Source organism: Sminthopsis crassicaudata, chromosome 2 (assembly GCF_048593235.1).
Source record: "Sminthopsis crassicaudata isolate SCR6 chromosome 2, ASM4859323v1, whole genome shotgun sequence".
In the NCBI taxonomy this organism is placed as follows: domain Eukaryota; kingdom Metazoa; phylum Chordata; class Mammalia; order Dasyuromorphia; family Dasyuridae; genus Sminthopsis; species Sminthopsis crassicaudata.
Window position 1 is genome coordinate 192,796,379 of NC_133618.1, and position 27,467 is coordinate 192,823,845.

Consider the following 27,467-nt stretch of genomic DNA (forward strand, 5'->3'; position numbering starts at 1 on the left):
CCTTTGTAAATGACTGTCACATTTTAAAAAAATAAACAAACACAGTCTGGTTCCATGATACCAAGGCAAAGTACACTGGACTGGTCAATTTGTATTATGTAGTACATATCACAGAAAATATTTCAGTCTTTCTTAAAAAGAATTTTTTAATTAAAAGTACTGTGAGTCTCCCAGTAAGAAAGATGTCCTTATTACTGGTATACTCCAGAGACAACCTAATGATTGAGTCTGTCATTAGGAGAATTGACTATAGGTGAAATAGTATTAAGATGATAATTGATGAAGAAATACATTTTTCTGGATGAAATTAATGTCCTGTTTATAGTTATTGATTGTTTTAATTAAAGAGAATGAGAGATTTGTGTAAGAATTTTTTTAAATAATAGCAACAAAAATTAATAAATAGTAAATAATTGAATTTAAGTGCTATTCTGTGTGACACTGATGCATTGTTGGTGGAGTTGTGAAAGAATCCAACCATTCTGGAGAGCAATCTGGAATTATGCCCAAAAAGTTATCAAAATGTGCATACCCTTTGACCCAGCCATACTACTACTGGGCTTATATCCCAAGGAAATACTAAAGAAGGGAGAGGGACCTGTATGTGCCAAAATGTTTGTGGCAGCCCTTTTCATAGTGTCTAGAAGCTGGAAGATGAATGGATGTCCATCAATTGGAGAATGGTTGGGTAAATTATGGTATATGAATGTTATGGAATATTATTCTTCTGTAAGAAATGACCAACAGGAGAAATACAGAGAGGCTTGGAGAGACTTACATCAACTAAGTGAAATGAGCAGAACCAGAAGATCATTATATACTTTAACAATGATACTGTACAAGGATGTATTCTAATGGAAGTGGATATCTTCAACATAGAGAAGAACTAATCAAATTCCAATTGATCAATGATGGACAGAATCAGCTACATCCAGAAGAGGAACACTGGGAAATGAGTGTAAACTGTTATTTTTACCTTCTGAATCCAATTCTTTCTGTGCAACAAGAAATTCGGTTCTACACACATATATTGTATCTAGAATATATTGTAATATATTTAACATGTATAAGACTGCCTGCCATCTGGGGGAGGGGTTGGGGGAAGAAGGGAAAAAATCTGAACAGAAGTAAGTGCAAGGGATAATGTTGTAAAAAATTACCCTGCATATGTACTGTCAAAAAAAAGTTATAATTATAAAATAAAATCAAAATCAAAAAAAAAATTATATCCAAAATGAATTGAATAGCATGATATTGTTTTTACAAGTATCTCTAGTTTTATCAAGGGAAAAGTAGAAAATATGATTCAGATGTTTCTATATTTAGATACATTCTCAATCAAATGTAGTTTTCCAATGTGCATTTAAAAAGTACACAATGGAGCCAAGATGGTGGAGATGACACACATTTCTCTCTGACCTTCTTTACAACCCTCACAATATTATGAAATCCAACCTCTGAATTATGTCTGGATAGGTAGAAGCCACAAATATTGGGAGTGCAACAAATTATCAGCAGAAAATAATTTCAAAGATTGCCAAAAAAGGTCTGTTTCAATTGGAAATGGGAGAGAGGGTGCCAGGGCAACCAGTACAAATGCAAGCACAGATAGCTCAGAGTACCAGGGCAGAGAATTTATGGGATGAAACAGACCAGAAACGATCTTTATCAATCAGAAACAGGAGAGAGTCAGTGAAGCACAATAAGCTGACCACAAATGACTGCACAGACAGAGCAGAGCCCCAGCGTAGAGTAGTCTCAGTGTGGTGGTGCGACTTCCACAGGGCAGAGAGTTTAAAAGAGGAAGCAACCTAGAAAAGGTCTTCAATCGGAAGCAGGAGGGCAACAGCAAGGCTAGGGCAAACATCAGCACAGACAGCTCAGAGTCCCAGAGCAGTGCAGTCTCAGGGTGGCTGAGCAGACTCTGAACACATATATCAGAGCCCCGGGCATTGTTGACAGCTCAATTGGGCAGAGCCAGCAAAAGGAGTGAATCAGCAAAGACTCAGCATAGCTGAGGTTGCTAACCTCTCCAGTTCTAAAGGCAGATGTTAATGTAACTTTTTAAAAATGAGTAAAAAAGTAAACAGGACTCTAACAATTGACAGCTTTTATTGCAAAAGAGAAAAACAAATTTCAAATCCTGAAGTAAAGACAGATTATCTCCAGATGAAGATCCAAAAGGTGAAATAACATGGTCCCCATCATACAAGGCTCTCCTAGAAGAACTTAAATAGGATCGTAAAAGAGAGCTAGAAGAAAAATGAGGAAAGGAAATGAAAGCCTTGCAAGATAATTTGGAAAAGGCAACACAAAAGACATAGTGAAATGGAAAAAAAAAAACATGTAACTCATTAAAAGATAGATTTGATAAACTGGAAAAAGAAAACAACTCCCAGAAAAAACAGAATTTGGGAAACAGAAAATGAAAATAACTGCTTAAAAATCTAAATTTGTGAAATAGAAAAAAAAAATTCAAAAATTCAACTGGACAAATACAAAAAGAAGTTAAAAAAGTAAATGAATAAAATAACACACTAAAATTCAGAAGTGAACAAGTAGAAATGAATGACTTAATAAGGCAACAAGAATCAGTCAAGCAAAACCAAAAAATGAAAAAAATAGAAAAAAAAGTAAAATACCTAATGAGGAAAACAACAAACCTGGAGAACAGATCAAGGAGAGACAATCTAAGGGTTATTGGTCTCCTTGAAATACATGATGAAAAAAAGAGCTTATACACTATTTTTTTTCAGGAAATCATCAAAGAGAACTGCCCAGATATCATAGAAACAGAAAATAAAATAGACATTGAAAGAATTCATTAATCACCTACAGAAAGAGATTCCAAACCTAAAACTCCAGGAAATATTGGGGCTAAATTCCAGAACTATCAGACCAAGAAAAAAAATCAACAAGCAGCCAGAAAAAAAGCAATTCAAATACCGAGGAGCCACAATAAAGATTACCCAGGATCTAGCAGCTTCCATATTAAAGGATCAAAGGGCCTGGAATCTGATATTCCAAAAGGCAAAGGAACTTAATATGCAGTCAAAAATAACTTATCCAGCCAAACTAAGCATTTTCTTCCAGGGAAGAAGATAGACATTCAATAAAATAGGTGAATTCCTGATGAAAAAATCCAGAGCTGAACAAAAAGTTTGTCCTCAAAATATAGTACTCAAGACAAGCATAGAAAGGTAAAAAGAACTCTTGAGAACTGTATTTCAGTTATGGGTATACATAAAGAGTACATGTATAATTTGGTTTACTGTTATAATACAAAAAAGGTTCTAGAGATAGAAAGCAAATTGTACCAGAAAAAGGAAAAACTGGAGGTAAAAAGAGGGAACTTACATCTCATGGAGAGGCAAAGGAAATCTATTATATGTGAGGGAAAGAAGAGAGGGGGATGATCATAGTGTGAATCTTACTTTCATCAGAATTGGTTCAAAAAGAAAATATTAAACATATTTGGCTTATACAAAAACTTCTCCCACCTCATTGAAAAGTGGGAGGGGAAAAGCAAAAAGGGAAGGGGTAGGATAAATAGAAGGGAATATAAAAATTGAAAGGAAAAGTTTAAGAAAAGGAGAGGGACTCTAAGGGGGATGGAGGAATCCCAAAGAATGAGAGCTTCATGAGGCAAGTGGTGCTCATAAATTTAATACTGGGGAGGGGGATAAGGGAAAACAAAAGAAAAAAGCATAATCCGGGGTTAACAAGATAGTAGGAAATACAAAATAAGTAATTGTAAAGGGCTAGAACTGAGCAATGCACTTGGATGATGAAGCACGTGAGACTAATTGTCAATTGGACGGTTCCTTATTAACTTGTTTAAGGTTGACCCTCCCCAGCTGTTCTGTGCTGACTTGATTGGTGAGACAAAGAGAGGGAAGTGACTTGTGTGGGAGGAGCAAGAGAAACTTGGGTGGTGGAACTCACGCTCACTTGCACTCGTGACCGGGCGTTGGAGGCGAAGGTAAAGATCTAGAATAAAGACGTTTAGTGATCCTGACTCTTGCTGATTTCTGGAAAGATAGAGTTCCAGCATTTGGCGCCCAACGTGGGGCGCCATTTGTAACGTGCTCTCCTGGCAGTTACAATTACTAGTCTGTCCTAGACCCACCAGAGTACCTTTGACCACTGTCCTTTGCAGTGTGAACTCTACCCGGCTCGCCTCCTCTGAGGCCTTCTAAGGTCTCTGGCCACAATCTCTTGAATCTATAGCTTAATAACCGGTAGCGCACTCAAGAACAACCACGTGTAATCTTAAAAGCCTTTATTATACCTACTCACATAATGCCCTAACTGATGCCCTGACTTGTTGGTTCCCGAGTGAACACCTGGTCAGAAGACCCATGTGTTCACTACCAAAACCCTTACCTCTTTTGGCTACCCATCTTGGCTTGGCCACCCAGGCTAGGGAGCCAGAGTGAAGAGCACCAGATTAAAGAGGGCGGTTGCTGCCTGCAGTGGGCTTACATAGGGCCTGTGAGGTCACACACACAGCCAATCAGCGAGAGAGTCACCCATTACAAAACTATCTCAATATGGCCAGGATCCCGCCCAAGGGCAGTCCTAATATCCACAGAAATTACTTCTGGGCCTCAATCTCCCGATGCACTGTGTCCGCCCATTTAAAGGGCCCTTACAATTCCCTTTCTCTTGTTTTGCGGGAACCGCACATCTCACCAAGCTAAACTTTTAGCACCAGCTATAGTTCACTTGATCCATGAGATGACAGTGTTATGCCCAAGGAGGTACAAAGCAGCAGATCAGTAAACAGAAGTATGACAATGAGAACCAGGCTTAACAGTGGCCCAAATGTTCAACCCATTCATCAAAGTCATACTCGAGATAATAGGCCAAAGAGGTTGGATGCCAATGAGGTAGGATGTCAACACTGAGGTGGGAAGTCAACAAGGTAAAACATCACAATTCTAGTTAACAAATATCAGTAGGTAGGTTGTCACAATTCTAGTTACATTTATCACAGTTCTAGACCAATTCTAGTTTCTTACAATTTTCTGTTGCACTTTTCACACTCCTAGAACAATTCTAGCTTATCACAATTCTCAAGTGCACTTTTCACAATTCTAGAACAATTCTAGCTTATCACAATTCTCTATTGCGGAAAGTCTCAGGAATCATTGGATTCTCTGAGACATCATAAGACTATTGTAGGACTTGAAAGTCTCAGGAATCATTGGATTCTCTGAGACATCATAAGACTATTGTAGGACTGAAAGTCCTCAGGAATCATTGGATTCTCTGAGGCATCATAAGACTGTTGTAGGACTGAAAGTCCTCAGGAATCATTGGATTCTCTGAGGCATCATAAGACTGTTGCTGGACTTCAAAATCTTGTGGGGATCATTGGATTCCCTAACATATAAAAAGACTGATGTGGGATTTCAAAAACTTGTGGGGATCATTGGATTCCCTAACAGTGAAGCAATGGACAATAGATTGGTTTTGGACTATTTCTTGGTTGCTGAAGAAGGGGTATGTGTGTCTGGTGTCTACATACCCTCCTTCTAGGACTTCTGGAAATCTCTTACAATACCATGTTGATTTATATTGTTTGTTATATCACTATTTGCATGTACAATTCCTGTTTGTTACACCACATCGAGTCTGCACTGATTGTGGGGAGAGTCACCACTAATAGCCTCTGCATTATTGCTATGTGCTTGTGTAATAACTCCCATGCTGATGGGTTTGTGCATACTTGTCTCTAATAAGGCCCTTCAATCCAGAAACCCGCTAGCAAATCCCCACTTCTCTTTGGTGCTTCTCATCTCCCTTCCTGAGATGTCAGGGAGGGCGTGATTATCTCCTTTTTAGTGCTTTCATCTCCCCTCCTGAGAAGTCAGGGGGGGCGTGATCACGTCCTTTTTGGGGTTCTCATCTCCCTGAAAGGTCAGGGATGGCGCGACCTCCTGTGGTCTAAAACAAAAGAAAGCGGGAGATGTAAAGGGCTAGAACTGAGCAATGCACTTGGATGATGAAGCACGTGAGACTAATTGCCAATTGGACGGTTCCTTATTAACTTGTTTAAGGTTGACCCTCCCCAGCTGTTCTGTGCTGATTTGATTGGTGAGACAAAGAGAGGGAAGTGACTTGTGTGGGAGGAGCAAGAGAAACTTGGGTGGTGGAACTCACGCTCACTTGCACTCGTGACCGGGCGTTGGAGGCGAAGGTAAAGATCTAGAATAAAGACGTTTAGTGATCCTGACTCTTGCTGATTTCTGGAAAGATAGAGTTCCAGCAAGTAATCTTGATAAATGTAATGTAATATAAATGGGGTAAACTCCACCATAAAGTGAAGATGGATAGCAGACTGGATTAAAAGTCAGAATCTTAGAATATGTTATTTACAGGAAACATACTTGAAGCAGGGCAGCCCATACAGAGTAAAGGTAAAAGGCTGGAGCAGAATCTACTATGCTTTGTGTAAGTCAAAACAAGCAGGAGTAGCCATCCTGATTTCAGATCAATCAAAAATAAAAAATTGATTTAATTAAAAGAGATAAGAAAGGGCACTATATCTTGCTAAAGGGCAGCATAGATAATGAAGCAATATAAATATATAAACATATATGCACCAAGTGGTATAGAATCTAAATTCCTAAAGAAGAAGTTATGGGAGCTGCAAGAAGAAATAGACAGCAAAACTAAAATAGTGGCATAGCTCAACTTTGCATTCTGAGAACTAGATAAATCAAACCACAAAATAAATGAGAAAGAAGTTAAAGAGGCAAATAGAACACTAGGAAAGTTAGGTATGATAGATCTTTGGAGAAAATTAATGGAGACAGAAAGGAGTACACTTTCTTCTCAGCAGTTCATTGAACCTATACAAAAATTGACCATATATTAGGACATAAAGACCTCAAATTCAAATGCAGAAAGGCAGAAATAATAAATGCATCTTTTTCAGATCACAAAGCAATAAAAATTATATTCAAAAAATAAAAAAGCCAAGGGAAATAGACCAAAACATAATTGGAAACAAAATAATCTCATCCTAAAAAACGAATGGGTGAAACAGCAAATCATAGCCACAATTAATTATTTCACCAAAAAGAATAACAATGATGAGATGACATACCAAAATGTATGGAATGCAGCAAAGCAGTAATAATGGAAAATTTTATATCTCTAGAGGCTTACTTGCATAAAATAGAGAAAGAGAAAATTAATGAATTAGGCTTGTAACTAAAAAACCTAGAAAAAAAGAAAATTAAAACCCCCCAATCAAACACTAAGTTTAAAATTCTAAAAAGAAAAGGAGATATTAATAAAATTGAAAATAAAACTATTGAATTAATAAATAAAAGTAAGTAAATAAATAAATGAAATAAATAATATTAAAAATAAAATAAAATAATATAAATAAATAAATAAAAAGTAAATAAAAATAAATAAAGAGTTTGTTGTATGAAAAAAAAAAAAAAAAGTAGATAAACCTTTGGTAACTTTGATTAGAAAAAGGAAAGAGGAAAATCAAATTGTTAGTCTTAAAAATTAGAGGCAGAACTTTCCATCAATGAAGAGGAAATTAGAGAAATAATTAGGAGTTACTTTGCCCAACTTTATGCCAATAAATTTTATAACTTAAATGAAATGGATGAATACCTTCAAAAACATAGGTTGCCCAGGTCAATAGAACAAGAAGTAAATTGGTTTAAAAGTCCCATTTTAGAAAAAGAAATAGAACAAGCTATTAATCAACTCTCTAAGAAAAAAAATCCCTAGGAGCAGATGGATTTACATGTGAGTTTTACCAATCATTTAAAGAACAATTAATTACAATGCTATATAAGTTATTTGAAAAATAGGGAATGAAGGAGTCTTACAAAATTCCTTTCATGACACAAACATGATACTGATACCTAAACTAGGTAGGACAAAAACAGAAAAATAAAATTATAGACCAATTTCCCTAATAAACATTGATGTAAAAATGTTAAATAAAATACTAGCAAAATTTTACAGAAAATCATACCCAGGATAATTGATCATGTCCAAATAGGATTTATACCAGGAATGCAGGGCTGGTTCAATATTAGGAAAAAAGTATTAGCATATTTGACCATATCAATAATCAAATTAAGAAAAAACATATGACCATCTCAATAAAGGCAGAAAAAGCATTTGATAAAATCCAACACCCATTCCTATTAAGAACACTAGAGAATACAGAAATAAGTGGACTTTTCCTTAAAATAATCAATAGAATTTATTTGAAAACTACCAGTAAGCATCATCTGTAATGGGGATAAACTGGAACCATTCCCAGTAAGATCAGGAATGAAACAAGGTTGTCTACTATAACCATTACTATCCAGTATTGTGTTAGAAATGGTAGCTTTGGCAGTAAAAGATGAAAAAAGACATTAAAGGAATTAGAGTAGGTAATGAGGAAATCAAATTATCACTCTTTGCAGATGATATGATGGTATACTTAGCGAATCCCAGAAACTCAAGTAAAAAGCTATTAGAAATATCCACAATTTTAGCAAAGTTGCAGTGTATAAAATAAATCCATATAAATCATCAGTATTTTATACATTACTAACCAAATCCAACAGCAAAAGATACAAAGAGAAATTCCATTTAAAATAACTGTTGATGATATAAAAAAATTGGGAATCTATCTGCCAAGGGAAAGTCAAGAATTATATGAGTAAAATGACAAAATACTTTCCACACAAATAAAGTCAGATCTAAACAATTTGAAAAATATTAAGTATACTTGGATAAGTTAAGTGAATATAATAAAGATGACAATATTCTCTAAACTAATCTATTTATTTAGTGCTATACCAATCAGACTCCCAAGAAACTATTTTAATTATCCAGAAAAAATAAACACAAAATCCATCTGGAAGAACAAAAGGTCAAGTATTTCAAGGGAAATAATGAAAAAATAAAATAAAATGAAGGTGGCCTAGTTGTACCTGATCTAAAACTAGATTATAAAGCAGTGGTCACCAAAACCATTTGGTATTGGCTAAGAAATAGACTAGTTGGTCAGTAGAATTAGGTTCACAAGACAAAATAGTCAATAACTGTAGTACTCTAGTGTTTCACAAACCCAAAGATCCCACCTTTTGGGATAAGAATGCACTATTTGACAAAAACTGCTGGGAAAATTAGAAATTAGTATGGCAGAAACTAGGCATTGACTCATATGTTATACTGTACACCAGGATATGCTCAAAATAGGTTAATGACCTAAGCATAAAGAATGAGATTATAAATAAATTAGAAGAAAATAGGATAGTTTACATTTCAAACCTGGGTAGGAGGAAGGAATTTGTGACCAAAGAAGAACTAGAGGTCATTATTGATTACAAAAGAGAAAATGTTGATTACATCAAGTTAAAAAGTTTTTGTACAAACAAAACTAATGGAGACAACATTAGAAGGGAAGTAATAAACTGGGAAAACATTTTTACAGTTACAAGTTCTGATAAAGGCCTCATTTCCAAAGTATATAGAGAATTGACTCTAATTTATAAGAAATTAAGCCATTCTCCAATTGATAAATTGTCAAAAGATATGAATAGACAATTTTCAGATGATAAAATTGAAACTACATCTACCCATATGAAAAGGTGTTCCAAATCATTATTGATCAGGGAAATGCAAATTAAGACAACTCTGAGTTACCATTACACACCTCTCAGATTGGCTAAGATGATAGGAAAAGATAATAACGAATGTTGGAGGGGATGTGGGAAAAGTGGGACAAGTGCTGGTGTGAATAGATACAAGTATTTGAGAGCAATTTGGAACTATACTCAAAAAGTTGTCAAACTGTGCATACCCTTTGATCCAGCAGTGTTACTACTGGATGTTATGGGCCAGAACTCTGAAACAAGGATTCTTACAAAGTGTTAAGTCAGTGGAATTGATAAAGATAATGGCTATCTAGTTTAGCATTTTGCTTAATAGTTCCCTAGTTCAGTACATGTACTTAGTTCCACAAGATTCATACCTATGATAATGGAGTATATAACAGGTAGCAAGGTCTGGATGAGAATCATTCCATCTTTGTTCAGGCTCTTGGTGGCTCTCCTGGGGGACCAAGAGGCTCAGAGAAAGAGGCCCAGAGAGGACTGCCAACTGGAGGCAGGAGCTCAAGCTCTTTGAGCCAAGTAGAGAGATATTCATTTCCATTTTCATCATCCTTGTGGTGGCTGGCCTGGCCTCTTGCATTTTCTCCACTGAAGCCAAGACAAAAAGCAATCAGAGGGGGAAAAGGGATTGCAATTAGGGAAAATAAAGTTGTATGCAGCAGGGACTATTGAAATATCCCCTGGAGAGGTGAATTCTGTTCCTGTCTGGCCTATGGATCCTTTGCCTCCAGGCACAGTAGGCTTGACCATTTTGCCTCCTGAGAGTGCTTACAAAACAGTGTTCATCCTTACACTGATGTGGGAAACTGGACAATGTGTAGCTAATATCCCAGTCACTAATACAGGTAGACAATGTGTGACCAGGAGAAGCAGTAATATCAGGTTTACTGATACACACTGCTATAGGCAATTTGGTGATATTTGCTCAGATTTTGAATCCCAAAAGCAGAATCCAGGCATATTCTGGACTACAGCTGTTACAGCTTACCATCCTATGCTCACTATCTATGTAAATGGCATACCATTGAAAGGGTTTGTAAACATGGATGCAGAATGTACAGTCATTAGCCAGTTGGCCCAGTCATTGGTCAAATATTAAGGCAGATACCTATATGTCTGGCATAGAAGGATCAGTAGCAGATCCCCTATGAGATGGAAATTTGAATGTGAAACAGGAGTTTTTACTCCTTTTTTAGTTGAAAAAATCCCCATGAATCTGTGGGGAAGAGACATTTTACAGCAGTTAGGATTACTACTGAATACTTTGGCTTTTTAGGCAAGGCTGCTGTTGAAGACCTGCCTGCATTCTCACCTATTCTATTCAATGGAAAACTAATACACCAGTGTGGGTAGAACAGTGGCCCTTAAAAGTGATAAAATCCAGGCCTTAGTAGATATAGTACAAGAGCAACTTGACCAAGGACACTTACAACCTTTTCTAAGTCCTTGGTATTCCCCTGTATTTGTTGAAAAAAGAAATCTGGAAAATGGAGGGTATTGACTGATTTAAGAAAAGCAAATGAACAGATGGAAACTATGGGAACTCTTCAGCTTGGACTTCCAACTCCTACTCAGTTACTTAGAGAATGGCCTCTTTGGGTTATAGACATTAAGGACTATTTTTATTCTATACCTCTAGATAAGGAGGATATGAAAATATTTTCCTTTTCAGTGCCCAGCATTAATTTAGCTGAGCCTTATAAGAGATATGAATGGACAGTTTTGCCACAGGACATGAAAAATAGTCCCACCAAAATGTAATGTTCTTGTTGGTTTTCTGGAGGTCTCTGATCAGCCTTCCTTTCAGCAGAGTAATCACCACAAGGATAGGCAGGCGTTAAAGTCCAAAACTCTTCATTGTCTTCTTCACCTGGTGCTCAGCTAGTTTTCTCTTAGCCTTCAGAGGGGACTTGGTTTCAGTGGAAAAAATGCAGGAGGACAGGCCAGCCACCACATGGTGTGAGATGGGATGAATGAATCTGTCTTTCAGTCCCCCAGGAGAGCCACCAGGAGCCTGAGTAAAGATGGAATGAATTTCATCTAGCTCTTGCTGGCTGTTATATACTCCATTATCATAGGTGTGAATCTTGTGGAATTGTATTAAGTACGAAGTACATGTACTGAACTAGAGAACTATTAAGCACCATGCTGTTAGGATTACTAGGTGAGAACTCAGGTTGTCTGGACAATTACAAGGTGAGACTTGACAGTTCTCTGGCTCAGACCTGTAAAGGGAGTTTACACCTTAGGAATCCTAGAAGGAGCAAGCTCATTGGTTGCAGTGGTTCTTCCCAGAAGCCCTTGCATTATCCCATGCCCATTCTCTGGGAGGATAAAAAGAGGCAACATTGAGCTTGGAAAGCAGTCTGGACTGGGGAAGGACAAGGGCTGGAGGACAGCACTCCAGGAAGAGGAGAAGTCTCTCTCTGCATTACATCAGGCCTGACGGGGCTCTCTACAGGAAGGGAAGTCACTTCTCTGGACAAGAGTTAATGGCAACTGCCTGGAGACAACGGTTCTCTACAGGAAGAAGAATCTGTCTGAGAGATTTGAGTAGACACAGCAGATTTCTTCCTAGAGAGCGATCTGGCAGCTTCTGGAGACGACAGCTCGCTACACCATGCTAAACTAGATAACCATTGTCTTTATCAATTCCACTGACTTAATGCCTTGTAAGAATCCTTGTTTCAAGTTGAGAGTTCTGGCCCATAACAACTGGGCTTATATCCCAAAGAGATATTAATGAAGGGAAAGAGACCTTTATGTGCAAAAATGTTTGTGGCAGCCCTTTTTTAGTGGCTAAAAACTGGAAATTGAATGGATGTACATTAATTGGAAAATGGCTGAGTAAATTGTGGTATATGAATATTATGGAATATTATTGTTCTGTAAGAAATGAATACAGAGAAGCTTGGAGAGACTTGCATGAACTGATGCTAAGTGAAATGAGCAGACCCAGGAGATCATTATACACTTCAACAACAATACTATATGAGGATCAATTCTGATGAAAATGGCTATCTTCAACAATGAGAAGATACAAATCAGTTCCAATTGATAAGTAATGAATAGAACCAGCTACACTTAGTGAAAGAACACTGGGAAATGAGTGTGGACTACAACATAGCATTTACTCTCTTTTTGTTATTGTTTACTTGCATTTTTGTTTTTCTTCCCAGGTTATTTTTACCTTCTTTCTAAATATGATTTTTCTTGTGTAGTAAGACAGCTGTATAAATATGTATACATAGATTGTATTTAACATAGACTTTAACATATTTAACATGTATGGGACTACCTGCCAACTAGGGAAGGGGGTGGAGGGAAGGAAGGGAAAAGTTGGAAGAGAAGTTTTTGTAAGGGTCAATGTTGAAAAATTACCCATGCATATATTTTGTCAATAAAAAAGCTATAATAAAAAAGTACACAGTGAATACAAGGATTGCCCGTAAAAGCTGGAAGAATAAAAGATATAATGACACTCTCTCTTGGGCTTAATCTGTTTAGTACTATTTTGTTTAATGGAGAAGGGAAGTTCTTTAGTTGACAACTTCATTCCAAAGCTGTTACAATAAGTCCTTTGATGTAAAAAAAAATAATGATAATGATGTATAATTGTAATGCAAATAACTTAAGGCCACAGAATGAAATCATCATAGCCTAATGTTCCACACATTTTTGAAGAATATGAAAGGTGTGTTACAGCATACATACTTCATGATTCATTTGATGTAAAAAAAAAATTTTTTTTTAAAAATACTTTCAGCCAAACTCCTAGAAGGGGCGCTTGGTTGCTTGGGAGCAATGGATTGAATGCTAGGACTGGAGTCAGAAGAATTTTCTTCCTGAGTTCAAATCTGGTATCAGACACATACCTCTATGACCCTAGGCAAGCCATTTACTTGTGTTTTCCTCAATTCTTCACCTATAAAATAAGCTGGAGAAAGAAATGGCAAACTTTTATACGTTTGTCAAGAAAACCCTAAATGTGGTAAGGAAGAGTTGGGCATGACTGAACCAAGTAAATAACAAATAGAAAATCTTTAAATTTTCTCATTCCATAAGAGGTAGTTGACAGGGAGGAATTCAAGTTTATTATCCAGGTAGTTTTGATACCTGATGAATTAAATAGATTCTCTCCAAACATAAATTCATGTAGAAACCAAGGTCTATTAACAAACCCAAATACTATCCATTCTTTTAGGATGTTTTGATGCTTACTTTGGCAACTGCAAAAAGCTTATTTGTATTGAAGGAAAATAGTTATTTTGTAGTTTATAATTTCTAAACTTTGGTAATGACATGCCATTGTACATAAGGAAGTAAGGAATGCAAAGATATTTTTTTTTTCTATTTTGAGCTTTCCTAAAAGATTAATATTTTAATTCTTCAAAGAATATTCAAATAAACTTGCTTTTAAGAAATGTTAAGTAAAAGTTATTTTCCTGTCTTATTAAACCCATGGAGACAATCTTAGTGTCTTCTTGAATTTAATTTTGAGATTATTTGCTACATTGACTCCCAAACACACACACACACACACACACAAACAGACACACACACACACACACACACACACACACACACACACACACACTATTCTTAAGTGATAAGTCATTTTATTAGCAAACAGCTACAAAGTTTTCTTCTCTTAACCTGTGAGAGACAGATGCACATTTAATTTCTTTTTATCTCATTACTACTGCTAACATTTTTCCAACTATCAATTAACTAGGAAAAAAGATAATCCTGTTTTTATTCTTATATTTATTGGGAAAGTTTCTTTTTCTCCCTATAAATTCTAGGTTTGCAATTTAGATAGAACTTAAAACAGAACTTAAAAACAAATTAATATTTATTAGTTACATGTGCAATTTAGATTCATAATGTTGAGCAGGCTTACTTTAATATATTTCTCCAAAAAACCCATTGCAAAAAAAACATAGCATGTGTTCATTTGCATTCAATCTCCATAGTGCTTTTTCTGGATGTAAATGGCATTTTGTATCCAAAGTCTATTGGAACTGCCTTGGATCATTAAGCACTGAGAAGAAATAAGTTTTTTTGTTGTTGTTGTTGATCATTATGCATTCTTGCTTTTACTGTATACAATGTATTCCTGGTTCTGCTGGTTTCATTCAGGATCAATTCATGTAAAGTTTTAAAGTATTTTAAAAATCAGCTTGTTCATCATTTTTCATACAACAATAATTTTCCATTATCTACATATACCATAGTTTATTCAGTCATTCCCCCATTGGTAGGCATCTATGAATTTTCTAATTCTTTGCTACCACAAAAAGGGTTACTACAAATATTTTTTTTCTAAATGTGGTACTTTTCCAACCCTTTATGATTTCTTTGGGATACAGACCAAGACATTGCTGGGTCAAAGAGTATGCACCTTTTTATAACCCTTTGGGAATAGTTCCAAATTGCTCTCCAGAATGGTTGGATCATTTCACAACTCCACCAGGAATGTATTAGTGTACCAGTTTTCCCAGAAATACTCCAACATTTGTTATTAGCTTTTTCTGTTGCCTTAGCCAATCTGAAAGGTACAAATTGATATCTCAGAGTTGTTTTAAGTTACATTTCCATACACTAAAAATAGTGACAGTGCATTTTTTATATGATGATAGATGGCTTCAGTTTTGTCATCTGAAAATTGTTCATATCCTCTGACCTTTTATCAATTATGGAATGATTTTTATTCTTATAAATTTGACAGAGTTCTTTATATATTTTAGAAATGAGACCTTTCTCAGAAACACTGGCTGTAAAGATTTTCCCCACAGTTTTGTATTTCTCTTTTAATCTTGTTTGTGTTGGTTTTGTTTGTGCTAAACTTTTTTGTATTTTATTTTATTGATTTATTTTTCTTTTGCTTGGAGTTAAATGACTTGCCCGAGGTCACACAGCTAGAAAGTGTTAAGTGTATGAACTTAAGATTTGAACTTAGGTCTTCTTGAGTTTAGGGCTGGTACTCTATCCACTGTACCACCTAGCTTCCCCAATGCTAAACTTTTTAATTTAATGTAGTCAAAGTTGTCCATTTTGCTTCTCATAATTTATCTTTGATTATAAATTCCTCCCATCTCCAAAGATCTGATATGTAAACTATCCCTCTGGATATGGTATGACCCTTTATGCTGAAGTCATATAGCCAATTTGACTTTTTTTGGTATGGGATATGAGATGTACGTCTATGCCTAATTTCTGACATTATTTTCCAATTTTTTTTCAATTTCCCAAATTTCCAGTATTTTTTTGTGAACTAGTGCATGCTTATTCCAAAAGCTAAAGTTTAATGGTTCATCAAATACTAGATTACTATAGCCATTGATTATTGTGTCATGTGAACCCAACCTATTCCATCCACTTTATTTCTTAAGGAGTACCAAATAGTTTTGATGATCACTGATTTATAATTTAGTTATAGGTCTGGTACTGCTAGGCCACCATCCTTTGTATTTTTATTTTCATTAATTCCCTTGATATTCTTGCTCTTTTGTTCTTTCAGATAAATTTTATCATTATTATATCTATCTCTATGAAATAATTATTTTTTTTGCAGTTTGATTGGTGTGACACTGAACAAATAAACCAATTTAAGTTGAATTGTCATTTTTATTATATTATTTATTTATCTTTATTATTATTATATTATGTATTATATATAATATGTATATTATATATATTATATTAATTATTTATTATATATCATATTATTATATTATTTATTTTTCAGTTGTTTAGATCTAACTTTATTTGTGTGACAAGTGTTTTGTAATTGTGTTAATGTATTTGCTGGGTTTGTCTTTGCAGATAGACATCCAAATATTTTATTTTGTCTACAATTTATTAAGTGGAATTTCACTTTCTGTCTCTTCCTGCTGGGCTTTTTCAGTAATATATAGAAATGCTGATGATTTATGTGAGTTTATTTTATATCCTACAAATTTGTGAAAGTTGTTAATTGTTTCAAGTAGGTTTTTGATGATTTTTTAGAATTCTCTGAATATATCATCATGTCATCTGCAAAGAGTGATAGTTTATTTCCTCATTACCTGTTCTAATTCCTTTAATTTCTATTTTTCCCTTATTGCTAAAGCCAGCATTTCTAGTACAATATTCAATAATAGTGTTTATAATGGGCATCCTTGTTTCATCCCTGATCTTATTGAGACTGTGTCTAACTTCTCTCCATTATAAATAATGCTTGCTGTTAGTTTTAGATAAATACTGCTTATTATTTTAAAGAAACCTCCTTTTATCTCTATGCTCTTTAGTGTTTTTAATAGGAATAAGTGCCTTATCCTGCATCTATTGAGATTATTATATAAATTCTGTTGATTTTGTTATTGATATGGTCAATTGTGACAATAGTTTTCCTAGTACTGAACCAGCCCTGGATTGCTGGAATAAATCCCATTTGATAACAGTGTACTAAGTTGTTGATAAGTTGTTTTCTCTTTACTAATATTTTATTTTAAAATTTTGAATCAGTATTCATTAGGGAGATTGGTCTGTAATTTTCTTTCTCTGTTTTGGCTCTTCCTGGTTTTATATTGCTGTTATAGAAAGAATTGGGCAGGAGTCCTTCTTTATCAAATGTTAAGTCCAAGCTAGCTCCCTGGAGGCCTCAGGATCAGCCAGAGTCAGGATAAGTAAAAGTCCTTGGTCTTTAAGGGGAGAAGTGAAAGAAGCAGGCAAACTGCCAGGAGTTTTGCCAAAGATCTCTTCTCGATTCTGGCGTCCATAATCTTCACCTTTTTCCTTCTAGTCCTGCTGCCAACCAAACAGTGAGAAGAGCCATTTATCTAAAACATATGCTAATAGAGTCAGTCTCACCTATTCCATGCTCTGTTGTTTGATTCAAGTATACCTTTTCATAGTTTCAGCCCTTTACAACCAAATAGTTTACATAGTATTAGAATTAATTATTCTTTTAATGTTTGGCAGAATTTACTTGTAAATCCATCTGGCCCTAAAGATTTTTCTTATGGAATAGCATTGATGCTTGTTCAAATTATTGTTCTAAAATGGAAATAGTTAAATAATTTTTTCCTTTCTGTTAATCTAGAAAATTAAAATTTTTATAAATATTTATTCCATTCTGTTTAGATTGTCAGACTTGCTGACAGATAGTTGGAATTCCTATCTCCTAATTATTGCTTTCATTTCTTTTCATTGGTGACAATTTCATCTTCTTCATTTTTGATGATGATAGTTGTTGTTTTTTTTTTCCCTTTTCCTAATCAAATTCACCAAAGATTTATCTACTTTGTTAATTTTTCTAAAATCAACTCTTAAGTTTATTAATTAATTCAATAGATTTCTTAGTTTAAATTTTATTAATCTCTCCTTTTTGTTTCAGAAGTTCAAATTTGTTATTGGGAGGGGTAATTTCTTATTTTTCTAGATTTTTTAGTACAGTGACCAATTCATTGACCTTCTCTTTCTCTATTTTACTCATGTAACCATTTAGAGATATAAAATTTCCCATAAAAACAGCTTTTGAAATATCCTGCAGGGTCTTAGTATGTTGTCTCATAATTGTCCTTCTCTTGAATTAAATTATGGATTGTTCCTATCATTTGTTGTTTGACCTACTCATTCTTTAGAATTAGATTATTTAATTTCCAATTGTGTTTTAGTCTATCTTTCCTGGCCCTTTATTGAAAATAATTTTTATTTCATCTTGGTCTTAAAAGGAAGCATTTACCATCTTTGCCTTTCTGCAAAGTTTTTGTGCCATAATAAATGGTCAGTTTTGGGGTAGGTACTATATACTGCCAAGAAAAATAGTGTATTCCTTTCTGTCCCTGTTCAGTTTTACCAAATATCTATAATATGTAGTTTTTTTCTAGAATTTCATTAACCTCCCTAGTTACTTTCTTGTTTACTTTGTAATTTGATTTTCTGATTCTGAAGAGAGAAGTTTGAGATCACCCACTAATATAGTTTTGCTGTCTATTTTTCCCTCTCACTGGCTTAATAACTTCTCTACGAATTTGCATGCTCTACTATTTGATGCATAGACATTTAGTATCGATACTACTTCATTATTTATGGTATCCTTTTACAAGATGTATTTTCCTTCCTTATCTCTTTTAATTAGGTCTATTTTTACTTTTGTTTTATCTGAGATCAGAATTGCTACCTCTGCTTTTTTGCCTCAGCTGATGCATAATAAATTCTGCTCCAGGCTTTTACCTTTACTCCAAATGTATCTCTCTGCTTCAAATGTGTTTCTTATTAACTACATATTGTAGGACTCCTTTTAATCCACTCTGCTATTTGCTTCCATTTTATGGGAGAGTTTCATCCCATTCACATTCACAATTATGATTAACAGCTCTGTATTTCTCTCAATTTTATTTTCTCCCATGTATATACTTTTGTTCTTTATGTTCACACTGTGCCTCCTCAGTTGTGGTTTGTTTTTAATCCACCTCCCTCTACCTGCTCAATCTTCTATCATCTCTCCTCTTTTCTTACCCCTTTCTCCTAGTGTTTCTACCCTCCCTTTTATTCAACCTTTCCCTTTTCTTTTTCTTTTCTCCTCCTACTTTTTTATAAGATAAGATAAATTCATATTTGCAACTGAATGATTAAGTTATTCTCTCTTTCAGCCAAAATTGATGAGATCAAGCTTCAAACAATGCTCATCCCTTTCCCCTTCTTTTCCTCTTTTGTCATAAGTCTTTTTTTCCTCTTCATATTATCCAATTTATCTCATAGGATCTCCTCTTTTGTCTTCTCCCAGTACAATAATTTTCCCATCCCTTACTGTCTTTTTCTTTGATATCATCACATTGGAATGCATGCAAACCAACCCTTTGAAAATGTGATATCTCCTCTAAATGCTCCAATAACAGCTATAGTTCTCAAGAGTTATAGGTATCATTTTTCTATCTAGGGATTTAAACAGTTTAACTATTCAGTAATATATATTTTCCCCTATTTACCTTTCTATATTTCTTTTCAGTCCTGTTTCTGAAGATCACATTTTCTGTGTAGTTGTTTTTTTTGTTTGTTTGTTTGTTTTTTGTTTTGTTTTGTTTTGTTGTTTGTTTGTGTTTTTCCCTTTAAGTGGGTAGTTAATTCTTGATTGTAACCCCAAGTTCCTTACCTTCCAGAAAATCGTATTGCAGGCCCTCTGATCCTTTATTGTAGATGCTGCTAGATCTTGAGAAAACCTGATGGTTGCTCCTTGATACTTGAATTGCTTTATTCTGGCATCTTCCTGTACTTTTTCCTTGAAATTATAGTTCTGTAGTTTTGTCTCAGTGTTCCATTGGCTTTCTCCATGTAGGTTCTCTTTCCAATGGTTATTTGATGGATTCTTTCAATGACTATTTCCCCCTCTGTATCAAGAACATCAGGGCAGTTTTCCTAGATTGTCTCTTGAAGAACGCTATCTAAACTCTTTTTTGGTCATGGCCTTGACTTAGACCAATATTTTTACATTGTTCCTTCTGTATTTTCCAGGTTGGCTATTTTTCCATTGAGGTATTTTACTTTTTCTTCCATTTTTTCATCTTTTTTTTTAAATTTGATTGATTCTTGATGACTCATAGAGTAATTAGTTTCCATTTGTCTGATTCTAGTTTTTAATGGGTGATTTTCTTCATTTAATTTTTGTCTCTCCTTTTCAATTTGATTAATTCTACTTTTAAGGTGTTTTCTTCAGTGGATTTTTTTTTTATTTGGCCAATTGTATATTTTTTAAAGGAATTGCCTTGTTTTTCAAAGCTGTTGACTCTCTCTTGAATACTTTTTCCATATTTTTTCTTCTGCCTCTCTTATTTGTCTTTTAAAGTCTTTTATGAACACTTCCAAGAAGGCTCTTTGAGCTTGTGGCCAATTCCTATCACTCTTTGAGATTTCCTCTGTGGATATTTTGTCTTCATTTGATTTGGTCTTTCTGATATTTACTATCACCATGGTAGTTTTCTATGGTCAAAATATTTGTATATTCCTTGCTTGCTTTCTTTCCTTTTCTTTTTATATTTGCTCTTTTTTTTTCTTTTATGGTAAGGGGTAAAGAGATACTGTCCCAAATTTTGTCTTCTGCTCTGAGCCTTGGCTTTGAGTACATGGATCCCTTGTATTTGGTATTTTGCTCACAGCTTTGCATGCTTTTTCCCCAGGAAACAGCCTGGTTTCCCAGAATTTGCCTTTTGAATTGGGATTAGGATTATCCCACTGGTCTGCTCCACTACTAAACCAGGACTGAGAGTCTTGGTGGCTGATCTGTTGTAATTAAGAGACTTTCACTTACTTTCTCAGATTCTGTTTGAGCTGGGATAAATACCTCTTTTACCCCAGTGAGACTGATCTTTCTTGAAGTCCTTCCAATCTATCTTGAGCTGGAGAGGAGTTTTATTCCATCAGACTCCGTACAGAGGTTTGGTTTCATATAATTTTCAAGGAAAGTGGGAGAGCTTGTAAAGGTTCCTGGCTTCACTCTACCATCTAGGTTCCATCCCCAGAGGTCCAATAAATTGTCTTTCAAAGAAAATTCATGATGGTACTTCTATCCTTTAATAAATTTAGTTAAACTAATGTTACTTTTTTTGAAATCTTAAATACTTTATGACTACAGTTTGTTTTTTAGTGATTTGTAAGGTTATTTTTGAAAAATACAAGCAATGAAATATGCCATATGTATTGCAATTTTTATGTAATCACATTTTGGTTTCAACTAATCTAACATTATCTATTTTGTGCCTTGGTGGTAGTATCAATCTCTGTTGATTGTTTACCTTTATCTATATGACTTCATGATTTGTATGTTACAAAAATTAATTTCCTAAACATAAATCTATCCAAATAAACTTGATATTATTTTAATGATACCATTCTAAGCTTCCCTTTTTCCATTTGTAAGAAAAATATTTTTGGTGATATACTTGGGAAAAAAAAAACAAAACTAGAACTAAAAGCTTAGTTAAAACAATAATTTTTGCAAAGTCGCAAGATACAAAATAATTCACATAAACCATCAGTATTTCTATATATTACCAAAAAGCCTCACAAGAGGAAATAGTAATAGATGCACCACTTAATAGCTATAGACAGCAAATATTTTCCACAAATAAAGTCCAATTTAAATAATTGGAGAAATACTAATTATTCATGAGTGGGTAAAGCAAATATAATAAAAATGGCTGTTCTACCTAAAGTCATTACTTATTTAATGACATTCTGATTAAATTAACAAATAAAAATTATTTTATTGAGCCAAAAATAATAACAAAATTCATCTGGAAGAACAAAATTTCAGGATAGCAAAGAAATTAATAGAAAAAAATTAAAGGAAGGTTTAGTAATGCCATTTCTTAAGCTATATCAAAAAGGAGTAACTATCAAAATTATCTAGCACTGAATGAGAAATAGGCAGATCAGTGGAATAGAGTAGACATACAATATACGTTATTAAATGATTATAATAAACTTTTATTTAACACATTTAAAGTCTTAAATTTTGGGGATAATAATTCACTGTTTGGTAAAAAAAAAAATGGAGAAAAGAGGAAAACAATCTGGCAGAAATTAAATTTACCAAGTTAAGGTCAAAATGGAAAAATGACTAAATATAAAATAAGATATCATAAGTAAATTACAAAAAATATAGAACTTATTGACTATCATATCTATGGATACAAAAATTTAACAATAAAAAGAGATAGGGTGTTGTGAAATATAACATAATTTTGATTACATTAAAATATAAATCTACAAATAAAATGAATGTAACCAAAATTAGAAGGAAAACAGAAAATTGAGGGGAAATTTATGAACAATTTATCAGATAAAGGTCTCATCTTAAATATATAGAGAACTTTGTAAATTTGTAAGAATAGAAATCATTTCTCAGCTGATAAATGATTAAAGGATATACGCAGGAAATTCTTTTTTTTCCCAATGAACTAGTCAAAAGTATATATAGCCATATGAAAAAAATTATCTAATACATTATTGATTAAAGAAATACAAATTCAAACAACTTTAAGATATTATCTCACACTTATCAGATTGACTAAAATATTAGAAAGAGGGAATGACAAATGTTGGGTGGAATGTGGAAAAATGAAAGACTAATACATTGTTAGTGAAACTGTAAAGTGATTCAACCATTCTGGAGACCAATCTTGAATTCTGTTCAGTTATTAAATTCTGTAGACTCTTTGATCTAGCAATAATACTGTTAGGTTTGTTTCCCAAGGTGATTGGGGGAAAAGGAAAATAATTTATGTGTTCTAAAAATAATTATGGCAGCTCTTTGTGGTAGTAAAGAACTAAAAATTAAAAGGATGCCCATCAATTGGGGGATGGCTTATGGTATAGGTTTTGATAAAATACTACTGTGGTGTAAGAAATGATGAGTAGGTTGGTTTTATTAAACATAGGAAGACTTGAATCAAATAATGAAGAGTGAAATAAAAAGAACCAAGAGGATATTGTATATAGTAACAGCAATATTTTTTAAAGAACAACTGTGAAATGACTAAGCTATTCAAAGTATTACAAACATATAAATCAGCTGAAAATGACCTCTGAAGGAAGATGTTATTCACCTTCTGAGAAAAAAACAAAAAACAAAAAACAACATGATAGATAAAATTATGCAGTGCAGGTGTGTGTGTGTGTGTGTGTGTGTGTGTGTGTGTGTGTGTGTGTGTGACATTGACCTTCTGTAGTGCAGAGTGGTAAAGGAAGACAGAATGAAATTGCAAATATAACAAAAATAAATTTGATTTAATATTTAATATGATGGCTTTGAAAGTGATATCTTAAAGAACCCCTTTGCACTGACATTCTGTATCTTCATATTAGAAATGCCCACTGAACTTGAAATATATTTGGAGCAATTTATTATTTTAAGGAAGGTAAAGAAACAGAAAGACAATATAAAAAAATTATCATGACAGGCTGATTCTTTGTAGAGGATAGCAAAATTGAAAGAATTAATTATGAAATTTGAAGAAAAGTAAAGTTTCAAGTTTTTTTTGAACTGACAGCATTATATCTTGAGTTTAGTTATATGATGAATACTAAAAATGTTAAACAATTTCACCATTTACATGTTTAAAGCACAGAAATATATGCTAAACAGTTTCAGTTTATGTACATAACTTTTAAAACCATAATTAAATTATTTGAGTATGAGTTGCCATTTTAAATTATTCATATCACAGATAATTTATCATAACTGGAGTGCTTATACTATATATAAATCAGCATTGAATTTTTTTTTCTTTACAGAATTAACAGATTTTCTTAGAAGATGAGGGTCCCATAGGAATTAGTCATTCTTCCATTGATAGAAATGTGAATTTGATTATATGTAGTGATTTTCATTTTTTATTCCAAATTTTGCATCATTTGATTATTACATATAGTACAGGATGAAAAATTATTTTAAGAAAGAAATTCTACTATGACTTAAGTCACATAAACATCAATAATAAGAAAACAAAGTGGCACAAGAAATTAATGTGAGAAAATTATACCTTTTTTAAACTTTATTATATGAAGTGAAAAAAGACGGCCGCAAAATACATTAAATTCACATTATCTTTCAGAATTTTCTAAAATAAAATATTATTCAGGATGAGAAATTCCAAAAACACTACAAAAATGTTGATTCATTGATCTATTGAGCATTTCATTTTCATAAAAAAATCTTAGTTTTATAATGTTACATATGGAAATACTCTTGTTTCTGAAATCAGAATTCTAGTTATATCCAAAAGTTTCATTAGCCCAAGAATTAGCATGCATACTACAAATTATGAGATAATATGATTGCCATATAAATTTAATCTCCACTCATTTTATTAGTGTTAACACAGTTCAGATTTACACATTTGTAATTTATTTACATCATTTGTTACATCATCCCTTACAAGGCAAATAAAATGTTAATTCACCTAAACTTTTTTTTTTCTAGTTCAGGGTAATTCAGCTAGATCTTTTTTTTTTCTTTTTTAAACTTGTATAAGATAACATTAAATAAAGACCATTAAATTTTTTTTGCAAAAATTTTAAATAAAGACAAAACACTGTATAGTCATATGAAAATTTGCTGTAAATAATTTTTAAGTAGAGAGAAAGTTAAAATAACTTTACCATTTTTCACTTATTAGATTGACAAAAATCCAAGGAGAAAGCAACAAATGCAGAACATATGGAAAAACTGGGCCACTAATTCATCACTGACATAATTGTGCACTAAACCCCCAATTTTGGAAAGTAATTTGGAATTATTTCCAAAGTATTATTAAACTGCCTATTTTCCCAACAATATCACAACTCAGTGTGTTTCCAAAGATGATTATGAGGAAAAAAAGAAAATTTCTAAAATTAAATTAAAATGTCTAAAATATTTGTAGCAGCTCTCTTTGTTGTACAAATAAGTGGAAATTGCAAAGATGTCCATCAATTGGGTAATGGCTGAACAACTTGTGGTATATGATTGTGATGGAAGACTACCATGCTATAAGAAAGGATGAGCTGGATGATTTTTAGGGGGAAAATGGATATATATGCATGAAATAATGAGAAACAAAATGAGCAGATCCAAGAGAATGTTGTATATAATATTGTTTTAAGAACAACTTTGAATGAATATGCCATTTTAACAATTATAAATATCCAAATTAGTTACAAAGGACATATGAAGGATCCAGAGAAAGAATAGATAAATAGAAGTATAAATAGAATGATTCTTCTTTTTTCTTCTTCTTTGTTCTTCTTCATTTTCTTCTATTTCTTTTCTCTTTCTATCTATAAAACACATAAATGTGATATAGATAATATATACATATTTGCATATTCGTTTCTAATGTTAGTCATTTCTAGGGGAGAGAGAAGAAAAAATTGCATGATAATTTAATTATATATGTTAAATTAATAACATCTCTTGTACATAATTGTAATTTCTTGGACAATCATCTTTTTATTATACTTTGTTATTAATTAAATAAATTAAATTTAAATAAGTTAAATTTTGGAAAAAAAGAAAAGCAAAAATTTTAGTTAGTCACAGTTAATTAGTGCAATATGCCCTATAACTATTTTTAGTAATTTAATGAGGGGAGAGCATACTAGAAAATATTAATTAGGACATATTTAGGATTTTGAGGTTATTAGCAAATATTTAATTTATAATCAAAAGAGTGTTCACTGGGAGATATGTATATTAGTTGTTATTTGAATAAACACATTAAATTGTGCCTGTTATTGCTATTGCCATGTTTCTTTATTAGATCTTAAAAGCATTCCTGGTTAGGGATGAGCTTAGAAGCTACTAAAATTGTAGAGATTTCATTCTTTTCTTTTTAATCACTTCAACATGAATTAAGAAAAATCTGTGGTTACTTTTGAACTATGTTCTTTCTTCATTATCAAATTCTGTACTTAGAGTTCTAGACTAAAATCATGGTAAGTGACTATTGTTCAATAGTAGCTTTACATAATAGAAAGGAAAGGTCAGTAAGAATTTAGAGAAACATGCATCTCTTTGTAGGCCTTGATGACTAAGAGGAATTTGCCTTTTCCATGATATTTTGGTATGTAAAGGAGAAAGGGGATTTACCCCAGGAAGAAATCTAGGGAAGAACAGGGGGATGAAGGAACAAAATTTTTTAAATTTCAGTGTCCATTGTAGCTACTAATTTCCAGTCAGGTCTCTATTCAAGTTGCCCTTTGCTAACCATCCATCTTAATATTTGCTTTGCCACAAGACCTCATCTCTATTTATTTTCCCTGCTTTTTGTCAAAGGAACAAGAGTCAACCCTTAAGTTCTCCGCAGGAGAAACAAGATGGATCAGTTTGAATCAGAGTCCTCCTTTTCTTTTATCTGAATGATTTGTCTGTTGAAGTATGTTTTTTTTTTTTCAAAGTCAAAAATGTACATACTTAGGGAATTCAGTAACACTCACCTTATTTGCATGCCAATGGTCCATAAAAACTCCATGGTGTGGGAGAAGGAAAATGAAAGGGTAACAATTTACTGATTTTTAAAAAAGATAAGTCTGGACGGGACTATTTTAGAAGTTCAAGTGTATGGTTTTTAGATAAAATATACAAAAGCCTCAAAGATTATAAGCTAGCATAAAAATTATGGCTAAAAATAGAAAAGTAACATTCAATTTAATATGTAAAAAATATGTAACGTCAATTTAATATGTAGAAAAATGTCTCAGAAATAAAGTTTCCTGATATCTAGAGTTTCTTTTTATAAAAAAAAATTAAATATTATAAGTAAATAGGTATTATTACAGATATTTACTTAAGATCTTGCAAGTGACAACGGGACTAAAATGTCTTCTGGTCCCATCTTCTTGTTTTCTAATTGAAGCCTGTGAGGCCTAAAGAAGTTAAGACACTTGCTTGAGGTAAAATATGTTGTCAACAGAGCAACTGAAATTAATCTCCTTTCTATATTGCACTTCATCACCTCTTTATCTAATTAAAAAGGAGGGAAAAATAATATTCCTACTCAAATTTTCTCATGAATTACATCTTTTTCATCATAATGCACTAATGGAAGGAACATAAGTTTTTTGAGATCAGTGACTTTATTTTCGTCTCAGTATCATATATATCGTTTATGTATAATAAAAGCTGAATTTCATTGAATTTATTTTTGGAGAGAAACATATTCTTTATGTCATTATTAATTCCTTCAGGGCTCTCTAAGATCTCAATACTCCAAAGGTAACTATCAACCCCAAATGACTGGGAGGAAGACTAGATATAATTTTATGTGATTGATCCTTTTGTAATGGTAAAGT

The 27,467-nt window shown here is 33.2% G+C and overlaps 1 protein-coding gene across 2 annotated transcripts in view; it reads left to right on the top strand.

The window, feature by feature from the left end:
* The window catches only part of SNTG2 (syntrophin gamma 2), a 671,931-nt gene that overhangs the window by 350,710 nt on the left and 293,754 nt on the right, over positions 1-27,467 (top strand). The gene's annotated exons all lie outside the window — the stretch shown is intronic.